This window comes from Pleurodeles waltl, unplaced genomic scaffold, assembly GCF_031143425.1.
Source record: "Pleurodeles waltl isolate 20211129_DDA unplaced genomic scaffold, aPleWal1.hap1.20221129 scaffold_39, whole genome shotgun sequence".
NCBI classification, from domain to species: Eukaryota; Metazoa; Chordata; class Amphibia; order Caudata; family Salamandridae; genus Pleurodeles; species Pleurodeles waltl.
Window position 1 is genome coordinate 1572098 of NW_027150097.1, and position 17598 is coordinate 1589695.

The 17598-nt window shown below is 45.1% G+C and overlaps 3 non-coding genes across 3 annotated transcripts; 1 reads left to right on the forward strand and 2 right to left on the reverse strand.

Moving 5' to 3' along the window:
* Nucleotides 1-266: 266 nt before the first annotated feature.
* On the reverse strand, nt 267-338 carry TRNAE-UUC (transfer RNA glutamic acid (anticodon UUC)). Its single transcript has one exon. It is a non-coding gene; the product is annotated as a tRNA-Glu (tRNA).
* A 1761-nt stretch (nt 339-2099) lies between these two features.
* Nucleotides 2100-2171, forward strand: TRNAP-UGG (transfer RNA proline (anticodon UGG)). Its single transcript has one exon. It is a non-coding gene; the product is annotated as a tRNA-Pro (tRNA).
* Nucleotides 2172-2311: 140 nt separating this feature from the next.
* On the reverse strand, nt 2312-2383 carry TRNAP-AGG (transfer RNA proline (anticodon AGG)). Its single transcript has one exon. It is a non-coding gene; the product is annotated as a tRNA-Pro (tRNA).
* Nucleotides 2384-17598: the final 15215 nt, after the last annotated feature.

Here is a 17598-nt window from a genome sequence, read left to right on the forward strand (position 1 = left end):
GCATTTATTTTTATGCCCCGATCTATTTCTATAATTTGTACATCATCTTGTGCAATAAACGGCAAAGAAGGAATTACTCTTCATAGTATTAATGTGCGGGTTTGTTCCTCCAGCTCATTAGTACTTCAGCAGCTGTGCAGCGAGGGCTGGGGAGGGAACAGGAGCCGTGGGGGTGTAAATCTCAAAGAGTATTAGATGGAAGAGGAAGATGAAGTATGTGATATTTATTTAAAATTTCTGAGCAGTTAAAAAAAAAAATTATCATCTTCCCATACCGGGAGTCGAACCCGGGCCGCCTGGGTGAAAACCAGGAATCCTAACCGCTAGACCATATGGGAGGCCATGGTACGCCAGCCCGGGTCTCGGTATTCATAGAGGCCTCCTCCAGCCTGCAGTGCGCTACCAGTGCCCGCACTGGAAAGAGGAGGAAAGAAATAAGAGAAACTTCAGTCCAACAAGGAAATAGTTCATTGTGTTTTTTAACCTGATTTCTGCTCATCGCTCTTTACAACATGGACAGCCTCGGGCTATTTAGGGAGATGAGAGAAGAACACCTCAATATGAAAACACACAGCACTGCACATCACACGCCGAGCAGCACTGCAGCACTGCACATCACACACCGAGCAGCACTGCAGCACTGCACCGGACCCGTTCACTGCAGTCTGACCCTTACAGCAGCGCTGCACATTCACCCTCACTGCACAACTCTACGTGGTGACACAGGAGCACTGCACAGTGACCCTCACTGTGGAAATGTACATGGTGACACAGGAGCACTGCATTACCCGACACTCACTGCAGCACTGCAGAACTCTACGTGGTGACACAGCAGCACTGCACAGTGACCCTCACTGTGGAAATGTACATGGTGACACAGGAGCACTGCATTACCCGACACTCACTGCAGCACTGCACAACTCTGAGTGGTGACACAGCAGCACTGCACAGTGACCCTCACTGTGGCAATGTACATGGTGAGACGGGAGCGCTGCATTACCCGACACTCACTGCAGCACTGCACAACTCTACGTGGTGACACAGGTGCACTGCACAGTGACCCTCACTGTGGAAATGTACATGGTGACACAGGAGCACTGCATTACCCGACACTCACTGCAGCACTGCACAACTCTACGTGGTGACACAGCAGCACTGCACAGTGACCCTCACTGCACAACTCTACGTGGTGACAGAGCAGCACTGCACATTCACCCTCACTGCACAACTCTACGTGGTGACACAGCAGCACTGTACAGAGTGACACTCACTGTGGAATTGTACATGGTGACACAGGAGCACTGCATTACCCGACACTCACTGCAGCACTGCACAACTCTACGTGGTGACACAGCAGCACTGCACAGTGACCCTCACTGTGGAAATGTACATGGTGAGACGGGAGCGCTGCATTACCCGACACTCACTGCAGCACTGCAGGACTGAACGTGGTGACACAGGAGCACTGCACAGTGACCCTCACTGTGGAAATGTACATGGTGATACAGGAGCACTGCACAGGGTGACACTCACTGCAGAACTCTACGTGGTGGCACACTGTAGGTCAGCACGGAGTGACCCTCACTGTGGCTATGTACATGGTGACACAGCAGCACTGCACAAGGTGACACTCACTGCAGCACTGCACAGTCACCTTCGTTACTGCAAACTAGAGATGCCAGTGCAGCTCTACACGGAGTGACCGTCACCGTGTCAGTGTGCACGGTGACACAGGAGCACTGCACAGGGTGACACACTGCAGCACTGCATCGCCCTTCAGTCGTCCCTTTAAGCGGCCGAGCCCCGCCCACTCCCGGGGTCCCCGGATCCAGCGCGCATTTCCCACTCCACGCTTCGCGCACCCCCACGCAAGCCGTCCTTCTTATGACGTCATGGTGAAGTAACGACGGGAACAGGTCCCGCCCACTGCATGAAACCAGCGCTTTCCGCAGTTCCTCCTCTGCCCATCAATGCTCCTCGCGCTCTTACAGTTGTGTCCTCGCGCCCTCAGAGAGAGGGGTTCACAGGGACCTCACGTGCGCGGGTCCGGGACCGCGGGACACCCACAGAAGAGCCGCTGTGTGATGTGTCTCTCAAGCGGCTCGTTGGTCTAGGGGTATGATTCTCGCTTTGGGTGCGAGAGGTCCCGGGTTCAAATCCCGGACGAGCCCTCCTTTTCATTTTTTTTTTGTATTCAATAAAAAGGTAAATTTGCCATATTAACAGTCTGTTTTTTGTACTGTTTAATTTTCACCTTTTGTAGTCGTTGTCGTAGAAAAGTTCTGTAAATATTTTAGGTTTATATAAAAGAGGGCTCGTCCGGGATTTGAACCCGGGACCTCTCGCACCCTAAGCGAGAATCATACCCCTAGACCAACGAGCCACTTCTGTGGGTGAGCGTGCACAGTCATATATGTACTCTCCCCACCTAGTGTTCAGTGTATCGTTTTCTATGTTTTTTTTATTTTTCTATACTTTCACAAGAAGTCCAAGGCCTCCGACAGGGCGAAGCTCCACTTTAAGAAAATACCTGCTTCCTTTATTCAAAAATTGGGAAGAGGAAGGAAACAGTCACCACACAACTCTACATAGATAACTCTACCTAGAGCGTCGCCATCACGTTATTAAAGGTGTGAACTCAGTCACTGAGTGCTGCAGAGGTGAGCTGGACAGTGTCTCTGTACCGGGCACCCGTTTACTGGTGAAACTAAGACATGGTGCACGGAGACCAGTGTGTCTGCACTCATGAAGGATGTATTTTACTTTGTTTTCACCAATCGCAATCCTCAGTAAACTACACACACGCGCACACCCCACCTGCTTTCAATGTTTCACTGGCGGAAAGGAAACCACGTGGCAACTAGGGAGTAGCCAGAAAATAAAACAAGCATTTGCAATGCAATGGGTCTCGCATTTACTTGAGTAGGAGCTATTGGCATTGTAAATGCATAACCAGATATTTTTTGCCATATGAATTGGTCAATCCTGCCATATATTTTGGTCCTTTCTGCCACATAACTCCAGTGGCCCTGCATTTAACTAAAGGGCTAGTAGGCCTACTGGAATATTTTGTCAAACAAGGCCCTTAGGTCAATAAACCTCGAGTTGATTATCTTGAGAGCAAATACTGCTAAAACTTCAGCACTGTAGGTTTTCACAGGGGCACCATGTCCTTATTTATAATCAGCTAGCCCTTCAATTCTGAGTTACAGTGTTCCTTGTGTATCTCATTCCATTAATCTCTTCCCAAATCAGGATTGCGCTGCACCTACAAAGCCAGTTATCTTTTGATTGGTTTGGAGAAGCAGGATTTGGCAGGAACTGACATTAAGAAGTGGATTTTAGAAACCTGTTTTTTGAACACCCTCACCTCCATCACAGTGTCCCACTCATAACCACACGAAAAGAAATCTGCAAAATACTAACATAGTCATTTTGCAACAGCACAAATACTGTATCTGATCATTGCAATTACCTGCCTATTCCATGGTTAATTGATCAGATTATTATTATTTCTCTATGACGTGGCTGCCAAGTAACCTGTGTCTGATCTTCAGTCAGGCCTAGCTTTAGCCAACCACTCTTTGCATGCTGGGATTTTTAAGGCCATGCTTCTAACAGTATAGAAAGGACATACAATAACACAAGTCACGACCTGCTGGACAATGCAAGCATGGTGTGGGGGCTACCCACCAGGTTGATATGAAGTAGTCTTCCTCTGCGGACTTGACAGAAACACCACAGTCTGCACGGTGTTTTCTAACTGTAGAGTGACTGTTAACCTTGCCACGAGAAGCTGCATTATAGGAACTTGTCCAAGATCACACTGTGTGCCAAGGGAAATTACAAATTGAAACTAGAACTAGTGAACACCAAGTCCAGTGCTTGGAGTTAGGTGTAAATATTCTGAAGCAGGTTTGCATGTGGGTTGAACTGGTTTTACTTACCCCATCCCTGTTTCTTTATCCCGTCCCTGTTTCTTCTCCAAGTCTGTTGATTTTCTCTTGATCCGACAGAAAGGGAAGAAAGCACTATAAGGCGGCCAGGTGGGTGCTTTACAGCGCTATTTAAAATTATTCTGTTATCCAACTCTGTACTTGCCTACCCACGTTACCTATCCCCCATCCCTTTGCCGAAGCAAATATCTCGCCCTTGGGGTAGTGTGCCCAGCTGGGAGGGGTCAAACGGAGCTTTGGGTTCAGCTACAAACAAAAGTGTACTTGAGTGTCATTCACTAGATGGCTAGGGGTAAAGAGACATTTTAAAGTGTTTTTGACTCAAGCTCTCTGTGTATGTAAGAACGTATGCTATTTAAACATGCCAATGATGGGCATGTATCTACTGTACTACACTCTTCTGTAGCATGTAATAAACAAGCGTCCAGGGATCACCAGGGACTGCATGCAGGCACACTCTGGCTCCACGAAGAGAAAATGTGACAGCCTGATCTAAAGCCTTGTTTGAAGCGAAGCAAATGTAAACTGAAGGATACTAAAGTATATACAAGAGGTCTCGAATGCTTGACCTAAAAAAACTCACACTTGAAAGATACTTGTCATCAGACCAAGCATGCAAAGCGAACAAATGCCAGCCTCCCTAGAGTAGTTCCTAACACCCTCCTTACGGCTATTCATCCTTCTACCCTTCCATCCACTCATCCATCCATCCATCTGCCTACCCCTTCCCATCTACCCACCCTTTGCCGCATCCATCCATTCACTAATCACTAATCCATCTCTTCACTCTTCAATACGTTCATATTGCCATCTTTCCTTTAACCATCCATCCATTCTTTTCCCTTTTTTCTATCCTTCCATCCGTTCACGCTTTCATCAGTCAATCTTGCACTCTTTCATCCTTTCTCTCACCTCTCTTCCATCATTCCTTTCACGTTTCCTTCTCTCTGACACCCTTTCATTCTCGTTTTGTCTACCCCTCTTTTTTCTCTGATCCTTTCTTTTCTTTCATATCTTTCTCTCTTATGCTCAATGTTGTCTTATATTTTCCTCTTTCAGCGTTTTCCCCTATTTCTTTTCTTTATGTCAGGGACATCTTAAGGATTTTGGGGGCCCTGGGCCAAACTTTATGATTAAATTTATGATCCAATTTCAGTTTTTTCATGCCCTGTTTGGCTAGGGCCCTGACACACTGACAGGCACACTGGTCTAATTTCTAATTGTGTCTCTACCTAATATTCAGAGATAGTGATGTGTGTTTTCAATACTGCACTACCGCAGCAGCTCACTAATATTACAGCAAATAATCTCTGCGACCCACTGCTATTTCCCATATATGAAGTCCTCCTCTGATCTAAATTGAACTTTTTTCTTATAGATGTTACATGTTGAAATAACATTTCTCCGCAAAATGCCAACTTTAGACTCCCACACATCATTCCTACAAAAAATAAATTAAAGGAAGCGGTATTTAAAACCTTCTGTGATTAAGAATCATCCAAGGTGATCAGGCCAGGACTGTGTGGCGAGCAGAGCCAGATCAGGGGCCCTCCTGAAAGGCTGGGTCCTGGGCCCGCGCCCACTTCAGTCCTCCCTTAAAACGTCTCTGCTTTCTGTGTTTCTTTGCCTGTATATTCCAGCTGAAATCCCTCAACCTTCTCTCCTGGTATTTCCTAGCAATATTATGTAATAGCATTTTGTCTGCAAACCTGCAGATGTAGGAGGCCCATAACCAACTAATTATTGTTTATGTGTCCCAGCTCCACAGCTTATCAGGACCAGTGGCAGACCCCCCACTTAAGCTGCAAGAGTGAGGGTCTCCCTATGCCACTGGTGCCCAGTACCTGGCCATAGGAGAGGCCCATGAAGCGAGCTGAAGAGAGCTGCATGTCCTGGCTCATTGTGCCAGAGTGAGCATGTATGGGATCTGGCAATGAGTGCATGACACCGACTCCAGAACCATGAATATGTCACTTTTGTGTGAACTCAAAATTGTGCCAACCAACGCAAGCTGGGCAACAAAATCCCCCTCTCAGGGGTTTTAAAGACAAACAAGGAATAACCCTTCATAGTATTAACTTGTGGGTTTGTTCCACCAGATGATTAATACTACAGCATCTGAGCAGCAAGGGCTGTGCTGGGGTGGGACAAAGGGGGGTTGTGGGGGCAGGAGCTGTGGGGTCATTGTAAACCTCAAAGGGCATTAGGTTGAAGCAGAAGAGGAAGCGAGTGACATTCATTAAGACTTTAGGTGCATTTAAGCTTGTAGCAAAAAGAAAAAGTTTAAAATGCCCTAGTAGTAAAAAAAAAAAAACTAAAGTTCCCATACAGGGAGTCCCACCCAGCCCACCTTTGTGAAGACCAGGAACCCTACCACTAGACCATATGGGAGCTGTCCATGCTCTACACAGGTCCGTTCACAAACAGAGGCCTCTCGCCTGTCACCACCTTCTTCAGCCTTCAGTGAGCTACCAGTGTGTGCACTGGGAGGAGAAGGAAAGACAAGAAATAAGGTGACATTCTAGACTCTAACATGCAAACCAGATTATTGCTTTTGAATCTGAGTTGAGCTCATTGGTGTAGGAAGGTAGCCTCTTTCTAGCCTTGTTACCCCCACTTTTGGCCTGTTTGTGAGTATATGTCAGGGTGTTTTTACTGTCTCACTGGGATCCTGCTAGCCAGGGCCCAGTGCTCATAGTGAAAACCCTATGTTGTAAGTGTGGTTGTTATGTGTCACTGGGATCCTGCTAGCCAGGACCCCAGTGATCATAAGTTTGTGGCCTATATGCGTTCCCTGTGTGGTGCCTAACTGTATCACTGAGGCTCTGCTAACCAGAACTTCAGTGTTTATGCTCTCTCTGCTTTCTAAATTGTCACTGCAGGCTATTGACTCATTTTACCAATTCTTATTGGCACACTGGAACACCCTTATAATTCCCTAATATATGGTACCTAGGTACCCAGGGTATTGGGGTTGCAGGAGATCCCTATGGGCTGCAGCATTTCTTTTGCCACCCATAGGGAGCTCAGACAATTCTTACACAGGACTGCCACTGCAGCCTGAGTGAAATAACTTCCACATTATTTCACAGCCATTTTCACTGCACTTAAGTAACTTATAAGTCACCTATATGTCTAACCCTCACCTGGTGAAGGTTAGGTGCAAAGTTACTTAGTGTGTGGGCACCCTGGCACCAGCCAAGGTGCCCCCAAATTGTTCAGGGCAAATTCCCCGGACTTTGTGAGTGCCGGGACAGCATTACACACGTGCACTACATATAGGTCAATACCTATACGTAGCGTCACCATGGTAACTCCGAACATGGCCATGTAACATGTCTAGGATCATGGAATTGTCTCCCCAATACCATTCTGGTATTGGAGGGACAATTCCATGCATCCCCGGGGCTCCAGCATAGAGCCCGGGTACTGCCAAACTAACTCTCTGGGATTTTCTCTGCAGCTACCGCTGCTGCCAACCCTCAGAGAGGTTTCTGCCCCCCTGGGGCCTGGGCAGCCCAGTCCTAGGAAAGCAGAACAAGGGATTTCCTCTGAGAGAGGGTGCTACACCGTCTCCCTTTGGAAATAGGTGTGAAGGGCCTGGGAGGAGTAGCCTCTCCCAGCCTCTGGAAATGCTTTGAGGGGCACAGATGGGGCCCTCCTTGCATAAGCCAGTCTACACCGGTTCAGGGATCCCCCCAGCCCCTGCTCTGGTGCAAAACTGGACAAAAGAAAGGGGAGTGACCACTGCCCTGTCCATCACCACCCCAGGGGTGGTGCTCAGAGCTCCTTCAGTGTGTCCAAGACCTCTGTCATCTTGGATGCAGAGGTGTGAGGGCACAATGGACCACTCTGAGTGGTCAGTGCCAGCAGGTGACGTCACAGACCCCTCCTGATAGGTGCTTATCTTCCTCTGTAGCCAAACCTCCTCTGAGGGCTATTTAGGGTCTCTCCTGTGGGTTTCTCATCAGATCCTGAATGCAAGAGCTCACCAGAGTTCCTTTGCACTTCTTCCTTCGACTTCTGCCAAGGATCGACCACTGACTGCTCCAGGACGCCTCCATGACTGCAACAAAATAGCAAGATGACTACCAGCAACATTCTAGCGCCTAATCCTGCCGGCTTTCTTGACTGCTTCCTGGTGGTGCATGCTCTGAGGGCTGTCTGCCTTCACCATGCACTGGAAATCCCAAAGAAATCTCCCATGGGTTGACGGAGTCTTCCCCCTGCTAATGCAGGCACCAAACCTCTGCATCACCAGTCCTCTGCGGCCCCTCTCATCTCGAGGAGCGTGGTCCCTGGAACACAGGAGCTGGATCCAAGTGACTTCCACATTCCAGTGGTCCTTCAGTCCAAGTTTGGTGGAGGTAAGTCCTTGCCTCCCCACGCCAGACGGCAATCCTGTGTACTGTGTGATCTGCAGCTGCTAGGGCTTCTGTGCACTCTTGTAAGGGTTCCTTCATGCACAGCCTAGCCCAGATACCCAGCATTCTGTCCTGCTTTGCCCAACTCACTGAGTTGGACTCCGATGTCGTGGGACCCTCTTTTGTTGTTCTGAGTCAACCGTCGTCCTCAGATCTTCTAAGTGCCTGTTCAGGTACTTCTGCGGGTGCTGCCGGCATCTGCATGGGCTCTCAGTATTGCTGAGCGCCCCCACTGTCTCCTCCTCCAAGGGGCGACCTCCTGGTCCTTCCTGGGCCCTGGCAGCTTCCAAAACCTTCAACCGCTACTCTTGCAGCTAGCGAGGCTTGTTTGCGGTTATTCTGCGTGGAAACAACTCTGCATCCTCCAGCACTTCGTGTGACATCTTCTGACCAAAGAGAAGTTCCTGGCACCTTCCGTTGTTGCAGAATCTTCGGCTTCTTCCACCCGGAGGCAGCCCTGTTGCACCTTCATCCTGGGTTTAGTGGGCTCCTGCCCCCCTGGACACTTTTGTGACTTTTGGACTTGGCCCCCTTCTTTTACAGGTCCTCAGGTCCAGGAATCCGTCTTCAGTGTGCTGCAGTCAGTTGTTGTCTTTGCAGAATCCCCTATCGCAACTTTACTGTCTTTCTGGGGCAGTAGGGTAACTTTACTCCTAAGTTTCCGGATCTTGGGGTGGGGTATCCTGGACACCCTTGGTGTTTTCTTACGCTCCTGGCGACCCTCTACACACTACACTAGGCCTGGGGTCCATTTGTGGTTCGCATTGCACTTTTGGAGTATATGGTTTGTGTTGCCCCTAGGCCTATTGCCTCCTATTGCATTCTGTTGTGTCCTACAGTGTTTGTCCTATTTTCTAAGTGTATTACTTATCTGATTTTGGTCTGTGTGTATATTTTGTGCATTTTACTTACCTCCTAAGGGAGTATATCCTCTGAGGTACTTTTGGCATATTGTCACCAAAATAAAGTACCTGTATTTTTAGTAACTCTGAGTATTGTGTTTCTTATGATATAGTGCTAAGTGATATAAGTGGTATAGTAGGAGCTTTGCATGTCTTCTAGTTCAGTCCAAGCTGCTCTGCTATAGCTACCTCTAACAGTCTAAGCTGCTAGAACCCCTCTAATCTATTAATAAGGGATAACTGGACCTGGAACAGGGTGTAAGTACCTCTTGGTACCCACTATAAGCCAGGCCAGCCTCCTACAATCAGTCTTTACATCATAGAAGGGGAGGGTAGCATTAAGAAGTAGTTAGGGGTTTGTAGGGTTCCAGCGGCTAGCCGAAAGGTATGTATTAGAAATGGGGTAGAAATGGGGTCTCTAGTTGGCAGAGATATTCACCCTTGTCAAAATAGGGACCACAAGCCTAGTCAGAGTAAGTCACACGCAATTCAAATTATCCTGTGCCCACCCTCTGGTAGCTTGGTACTGAGCAGTCAGACTTAATTTAGAAGGAAATGTGTAAAGTATTCGCGCAATAAATCATACAGTAACACAGTGAAAATACCACAAAAATACACCACACAGGATTAAAAAAATAATTGATATTTATCTGAATAAGATAAGATAAAAACGATCCAATAAGCACAAGTTGAAATATCACTTTTGCAAGATTTGAAATCGTCTTAATCCTTTGAAATTGACAATTGTCTCTTTGTTACACACAGTACCTGGTATGCGTCAAAAATAACAATGCACAGAAAATGCAGAGGAGGAGATGTGTGGAAAAGTAAGGTGTGCGTTGGATTTTCAGGCGTGACATAGATGATGCATCGTATCTTTCCACGCTACAAGGGGCTTGCGTCATTTTTCGGTGCAATGCAGGGATACTTGGTTGCCCAGGGATGATGCGGTAGGCGATGTGTCAAATTATCCATCGCAAGGAAGGCGCTGCGTTGAATTTTCGTTTAAGTTCCTCTACCAGCCCTCCGCCCTGGCCCCATTTAGGGGATGGCAATCACGGCTGGAGTCAAATAATAGGGCTTAGCCCTCATAATCTGTCCATTTTAATAGTTCCCTCTCCAATAGGGTCACTTTTGGCACTCTCGCCGAGTTCCAAATACAGGTTAACTCTCTCTTGGCCAGGATGAGGCCCATATCTACATATTTTCTGGTCACTTTTGTCTTTGATGTGTGGGTAAAGTCAATCAACATGCAGTAGGAAGGGTCTCTGGGGATGCCTCTCTCAAGTATTTCCAAGAGGGTGGTGTTGTGTTTTAAAATGTGCAATTGTAATTTGTCGTTGGGGGTGGGCAGTGTACCTTTATGGAATGCTGGGTGCGTGGAGTTCTGATGACTTCATCGGCTCCTGAGTCAGTTGCTGTACTTGGAGCTGTGAGGACGTTGGTGTTGATGTGGAAATAAACTTCGTGTTCAGGAATATTCCTTCTCTGTTTTTCCCTTCTTTTGGATACAACATAAATTGGCGACGAGCTTCTATCAACACCATCCGGACCCACGTAACTGTTATGATATTTATTTCTTGTCCTCACACTCGTTTACTTCATGGTTATATTAAGCGGAAATCTTTCAGCTGACAGAGTATGCTGGTGTTTTTAAATCTATTTTAAAGCAGATTACAATCTCGTTCAGGTATTTTGTTAAGGGCCTTTGCCTGCTTGCGCCCAGCGAAGTCCTCTGGTTTCAGTTCCTGTTGCCTAGTTACGCCTGATCAACAAACATTTTACTCAGAGGAACCGGTTTAACTCTTCTTTGTTGCTGTAGTTAATGCGACATTGGGTTAAGACATCAAGAATATTTTCTTTACAGAGATTGAAATCTACATATTTTTAAACAACGTGGAGCAAATTCTGGTTACTGTAGTGTATGTTTTGGTTTACAAATAGTGATATATAAATCCGCAAATCGTCAGAGGAATTCTGTGTGCCTCTACTGTGTTTATTCACATAAACAAAGAAAACCTGTGCTGGACTTTCTGCACCAGAAAATAAGAATCCACTATCATGCGGACAGGTGCACAGTAATTCGCGCACTCTTCATTTTAAGTGCACCTTGTGGATTCGTACATATTCTGGTATTTATTTCACTGTTGCTATTGGATGGAGGATATTTCTACGCAATTGCGGATCTTTTCAGTGATTCGCACACTTCTATTCTGACTGCGAGAAAATAAGAATCCACTATCACGCGGACAGGGGCACAGTAATTGGCGCACTCTTCATTTTAATTGCACCTTGCGGATTTGTACATATTCTGGTATTTATTTCACTGGTGCTATTGAATGGAAGATATTTCTACGCAATTGCGGATCTTTTCAGTGATTCGCACACTTCTATTCTGACTGTGAATTTACAGTGAAAGTACAAATTGTATGGACATGTGGACTTAAAATGTTATGCGCACAGTGATTCGCATATTCATCTGCTTTTCTGGATCTGCAGACCTGTGAATCTGTTTGCAATATTTCACGCACGTATCACGACTACTCTACATTGAAGGCGGTTGCAGATTTGTACATTGATTCGCACACTTATTCAATTTTTATCTTTAGTGGTGTCTTATAAGTCATATACACGTTCATACAGTGTCTATTCCTCGGTATGCAAACAGCAAATTTGCCACTGGCATTTTTGCCTGAACCCGGTATTCCCATGATAAAATGGCAACACTGGTTCAAGTCTTTTGAAAGTTACTTAGTGGCGATAGATGGGGTAAATTTTTCTGCGGTTCGAAAGAGGGCGATTTTGTATAATTGCCTTGGTACAGAAGGTCAGAGAATTTTTGATCATCAACCCCAAGTGCAACCTTCATCCAGTGATGGTTGGGATGTTTTTACTGAAGCTGTAAAGAGGTTAGAAAATCATTTTAAGGATGACCTTAGTATAATAGTTGAAAGACACAAATTTTTTACTCGAAAACAATTCCAACACGAATCGATTGATAATTTTGTAGCTGAGCTTAGGGTATTAGCAGCCACTTGTGAATTTTTAGGACCCCTCGATCAGTACCTAAGAGATCAGTTAGTGGTGAATTGTTATGATTCTAGAATCCAAGAAAAATTTTTATGTTGTAGAAATCCATCTTTGTGTGAAACACTAGAAATTGCTAGAGGCATCGAGCGTTCAGTAACAGCTTCCAGAGAGTTAAGCAAAATGAAAGTAAGTCAGGCAGAAAATGTGAACATAGTTTTACAGAAGTCTAAGACAGTTATGTCGGGCACTCCAGATTTAAAAAAAAATAATGTTAAAAGTTCACTATGCTTCAGATGTGGTTCTAAGTCACATGTTGCCAATTCCTCAAATTGTCCTGCACTGGGGAAAGTGTGCATAAAATGCAGGAAGTCTGGTCATTTTGCTCGTGTATGCAAGCAATCGCAAAAAGTAATGTTAGTTGAGCATCAGCAAGCCATTGACAAGCTGACAGATGGAGGGGAGGTGGACTTTTCAAAAAGATGTGTTTTGATTGTTGATGATATTAATTCTGATTGCAAATTTTCTAAGGATCCAGTATGTGAGGTTAAAATTGGGGAAGTCAAGCTAAGAGTCACTGTGGATTCAGGCTCACCTATATCAATTGTATCTGATACAAATTATCATTCACATTGGAGTAACCTTCCCTTGTCAGCTCCTGACATAAAAACAGTAGCTTTTGATGGTCAAGAAATTGATATGATGGGGTATTTCTTAGAAAGGATTTGTTATCAGCAGAAGACTATTAGTACAAAAATATATGTAGCCAAGAGAGGGTACAATATTCTGGGGTGGAAAGATCAAGGACAATTTGGGATGGTTCTGAGACCGGGTACTGAACGACCTATCACCCTGATTGAGAAAGTGGACATAAAACTTGATACTCTTAAAGATGTCCTAGACAAGCATACTGTGATTTTCAGGGATAAACTAGGCTCTGTAAAAGGTTATGAGCATAAAATAATTCTCAAACCTGATGCGATACCTGTGGTACACAAGGTGCGTAATGTGCCCTTGAGCATCAGAGGGAAGTTAAAGGAGCACCTACGTGAGCTATGTGCTGATGGAATCATTGAATCGACTAATTCGTCTCAATGGGTTTCTCCGATTGTGGTTGCAGTTAAGAAAACGGGGGATTTGCGATTATGTGTGGACTTGAGGTCTTTGAACAAAAATATTCTAGTTGATTGTTTCCCGCTGCCCAAAATACAGGAGTTATTGGCACGATTGGGGGGTATGAAAGTGTTCTCCACGATTGACCTCAAGTCCGCCTATCATCAAGTTGAGTTGAGTAGGGAGTCTCGTTCTCTTACAACATTTGTCACTCCATTTGGGGCTTACAGATTTTTGCGGATGCCTTTCGGTTTAGCTTCCGCAGCATCTGTGTTTCAGAAGCTAATGTATCAATTGTTTGGGGAAGCACACGGAGTGTTGGCATATCAGGACGATATTCTGATAGGCTCAGAGTCTATTCAGGAACACATACACAAACTTGATAAAGTCCTTGAAATTCTGGAAGAGCACGGGATTACGGTGAGAAAAGAGAAATGTAAATTCATGGTTGAGACGGTTGAATATTTAGGTCACACAATTTGTGCACAGGGAATCCTACCCAAGAAGGACTTATTAGGGGCTATTGGAAATGCTCCATCTCCTAATGATAAAGACCAGTTGAGATCCTTTTTGGGTCTTTGTGAGTACTACTCGCGATTTGTTCACAATTTTGCATATCTGACAGAGCCATTAAGGAAGTTGTTGAGGAAGGGTGAGAAATTTCTGTGGCAGGATGAGCAGGCTCAAGCCTTCTTAACTCTTAAGACTCTCATAATTGAGGCTCCTGCTCTTCATCCTTTCAATGAAGACGTACCTTCTGTCATTACTGTGGATGCGAGTGGGATTGGCCTAGGAGCTGTTTTAAGTCAAATGATAGGAGGCAAGGAATTTACCATTGCTTTTGCGTCCAGACGACTTTCTGAGGCCGAAGTGAATTATAGCACAATCGAGAGGGAGGCACTAGCTTGTGTTTGGGGTGTCAACCATTTTTCAATGTATGTTTGGGGGAGAGAATTTACTTTGGTAACAGATCACAAGCCATTGGTTTATCTATGGAATGACAAAATTTTCAATAAGACTAGTCCTAGATTGACCAGGTTGTTGGCTAAACTTTATGAGTTTAATATGAAAATGAAACATATTCCTGGGGAGAACAATGGTAGAGCAGATTTTCTTTCCAGGTGTCCGGTTCACAATCCAATTGAGGGGAAGCAAATGGAGGATGAGGATGTCATGGTGGGAATGATAGACGGAGTGTTTGTTTCTGGGGAAGTCATTTCCAGGCAGGTTTGGGCGGAAGCTATGAACAAGGACAATTCTCTATTGCTTCTTAAAAAATATATTTGTGAGGGTTGGCCGGCAGGGAATGGTGTTTTAGAGGTAATAAAACCTTTTTGTAAGGTTAGAGAGGAATTGAATGTGGAGGACGACCTTGTCATGAGGGGGGAACGTTTGGTACCTCCTAATGAATTAAGGCACAAGTTGATACAGCTGGCTCATGATGGGCATGTTGGAATCACTGGCACAAGGAAGAGGTTGCGTTTATATTATTGGTGGCCGGGTATGGACACAGAGGTGGAATTTGCAGTTAAGAATTGTAGCATTTGCAAGGGGGCGGATAAAGGTTTGCATACTAGAGAAGTGCCTTTGTGTCCTGTACCGTTTCCTGATAAACCTTGGCAGAAATTGGGATTGGATTTCATTGGTCCAGTTGGGGGTTATAATGACGGGAAGAAATATGTGTTGGTTGCAGTAGATTATCATTCCAAATGGGTTTCGTACAAGTTTTTAAGAGAACCTAACACCACCAATGTGATTGGATTTTTAAAAGAGATCTTTCATTGGGAAGGTATTCCCAGGTTTTTGGTCACAGATAACGGGGTGCAATTTGTATCGCACCAGATGGTTGAATTTCTGAGAAGACTTAATATTAAGCATCTTACAACTGCATTGTATAGTCCGCAGGGTAATGGGCTTGTGGAGAGAGTAAATAGATTACTCAAGGAAACTATTCAATTGGCCATCAGGTCAGGGAAGAGTATACAGGAGATGGTGTCAGAAAGGATATGGTGTTATCACAACACGCCACATTCTTCTACTGGTGTTGCCCCTTTTGTACTTTTGAAGGGTAGACATTCTTGCAATGAGCTGTCTCCAGAGTGGGTTGTACAGGAAACTTTAGGAGGTGTTGTTGCTTCTGATATCAATCAGGTGAAAGACAAGGTGATTAAGCAACAGGTCAAGAGCAAATTGAGATATGACGATCTGAAAAGAGTTAAGGAGGTTCAATTTGGTATAGGTGATGTAGTTAGAGTAAAAAAACCTCAGGGGAAGGGAAAGGGATTGTCAAGTTTTTTTCCCACTGCCAGGGTGGTCAGAGTATCCAAACATTCTGTTATGGTTGAGGGTGGCAAATGGTGGAATAAGAGGAATGTGGCGAAAGTGACAGATGTAGCCCCTGGGGTAAAACATTCAGGTGTTTGGGCTGATGTTGAGTTGAAAGATAGTGGTTATGATGGCGGTGCTTTAGGTAGAGGATCAGGTGAGAATGTGGGGTGTGGTAGTTCTCCACATGAAAGAGGATGTGTGTTTTCTGGGCAATTTAGTGATCTAGGAAGAGGGTCAGGAGAAGACATACGAGAAAATAACATGCATGACGGTCGTGGAAATTTTGGCATAGGAAATACTGTGGGGGTGATGGGTGAGGGTGAAGTTGAAAGGTTGGAGGAAGGTGCTAATCTGGAGGGTGTGATGGGTAGGCCCAAAAGAAATGCTGTTAGACCCAAATATTTAAATCAGTTTGTGACGTACTAGGTATTTCGGGAGGCAGTGGGATATTGCCTTTATTGCTTATGTACAACTTGCCGTTATTGCCTAAGTATAACTTGTTTTTCATTTCTTAGTCTATGTATGGAAGGTTTAGAATGTTTATTGGGATTTTTCATTTCCAATGTATCTTTTGTATATTTTATTGTAGCATAGAAGGGAATGTGTAGCATATGTGTTAGTATTTGTTCTGTTTGTTAAGGGGGAAGATGTGTTGTGTTTTAAAATGTGCAATTGTAATTTGTCGTTGGGGGTGGGCAGTGTACCTTTATGGAATGCTGGGTGCGTGGAGTTCTGATGACTTCATCGGCTCCTGAGTCAGTTGCTGTACTTGGAGCTGTGAGGACGTTGGTGTTGATGTGGAAATAAACTTCGTGTTCAGGAATATTCCTTCTCTGTTTTTCCCTTCATTTGGATACAACATAAGTCCATGATCTCCAGCCAGTATGAGGTGAGCATTGGGCAGGACCACAACATATGAATAAAGTCTGCCCCATTTGGCCTCCATCAGGTGGAAAATTCTATTTATCTTACTCGGTATTAGGTAAGCTCTGTGTAATAAGTAAAATGTATTAGTTTAAACCCTGCATTTCTGGATACTTTAGGTATTCGTTCCAGTAAAATGTCCCATCTATTATCCTCAAATGGCCTACCTATATCTGTTTCCCATTTCTGTCTGGGGATTCTTAATGGCTGCAGGATGGCCGTTCGTATCCTGTGATAGACGCATGCAATTGCTGTGAATGTGTCAACCCCCAGGAGGTGCAGAGCATTTGTTGTACTTACAGCATCAATCGTGCAGCTCGCACAGGAATAACTTTAGACCAATTTATAAAAATACTTCAGATGCTTATATAAATTTTAAGACCAAGATCATCAGATTTGGGTACGTTTAATAAAAATAGTATTTTTGTGTATACTTACGCACCATGGGAATCAATGGAGGATCACCTTTAAAAAATCATAAGTTGGTTTACAAAGTTCTTCTTTTGCAGGTTGTCGAGGTCGTCGGTAGGCACACTGAACCTGCTGGAGAACTTCAGGCTGCTCACATTTCTGGCGGGAATAGTGGGAGAAGGACTCTGGAGGTGGTGAAGGGCCACTACAGGGGACCATTTGGAAAAGCACTGCACAGGTAAGTTTAACGTGAATCCTGGGGGCCCCTGTAGGGTGTCAAGGTTGCAAGGGGTGAGTGACCCTAATAGCACAGTTGTTTCTTTTGTGCGAGGCACAGAGCGGCAGGGTTCAGAGCAAAAAAGTGAGCCAGGAGCGGTGTGCAAGGATGCCCTCAGGACCAGGAGGTAAGTTGGTTCAAGGGTCGTTTACAGGACAACGGGGGCACTCTGGTGGGAGATCTAGATTGCATCTGAAGTCCCTCATCTGTATTTTCCTCCTGGTCCTGTTGAAGCC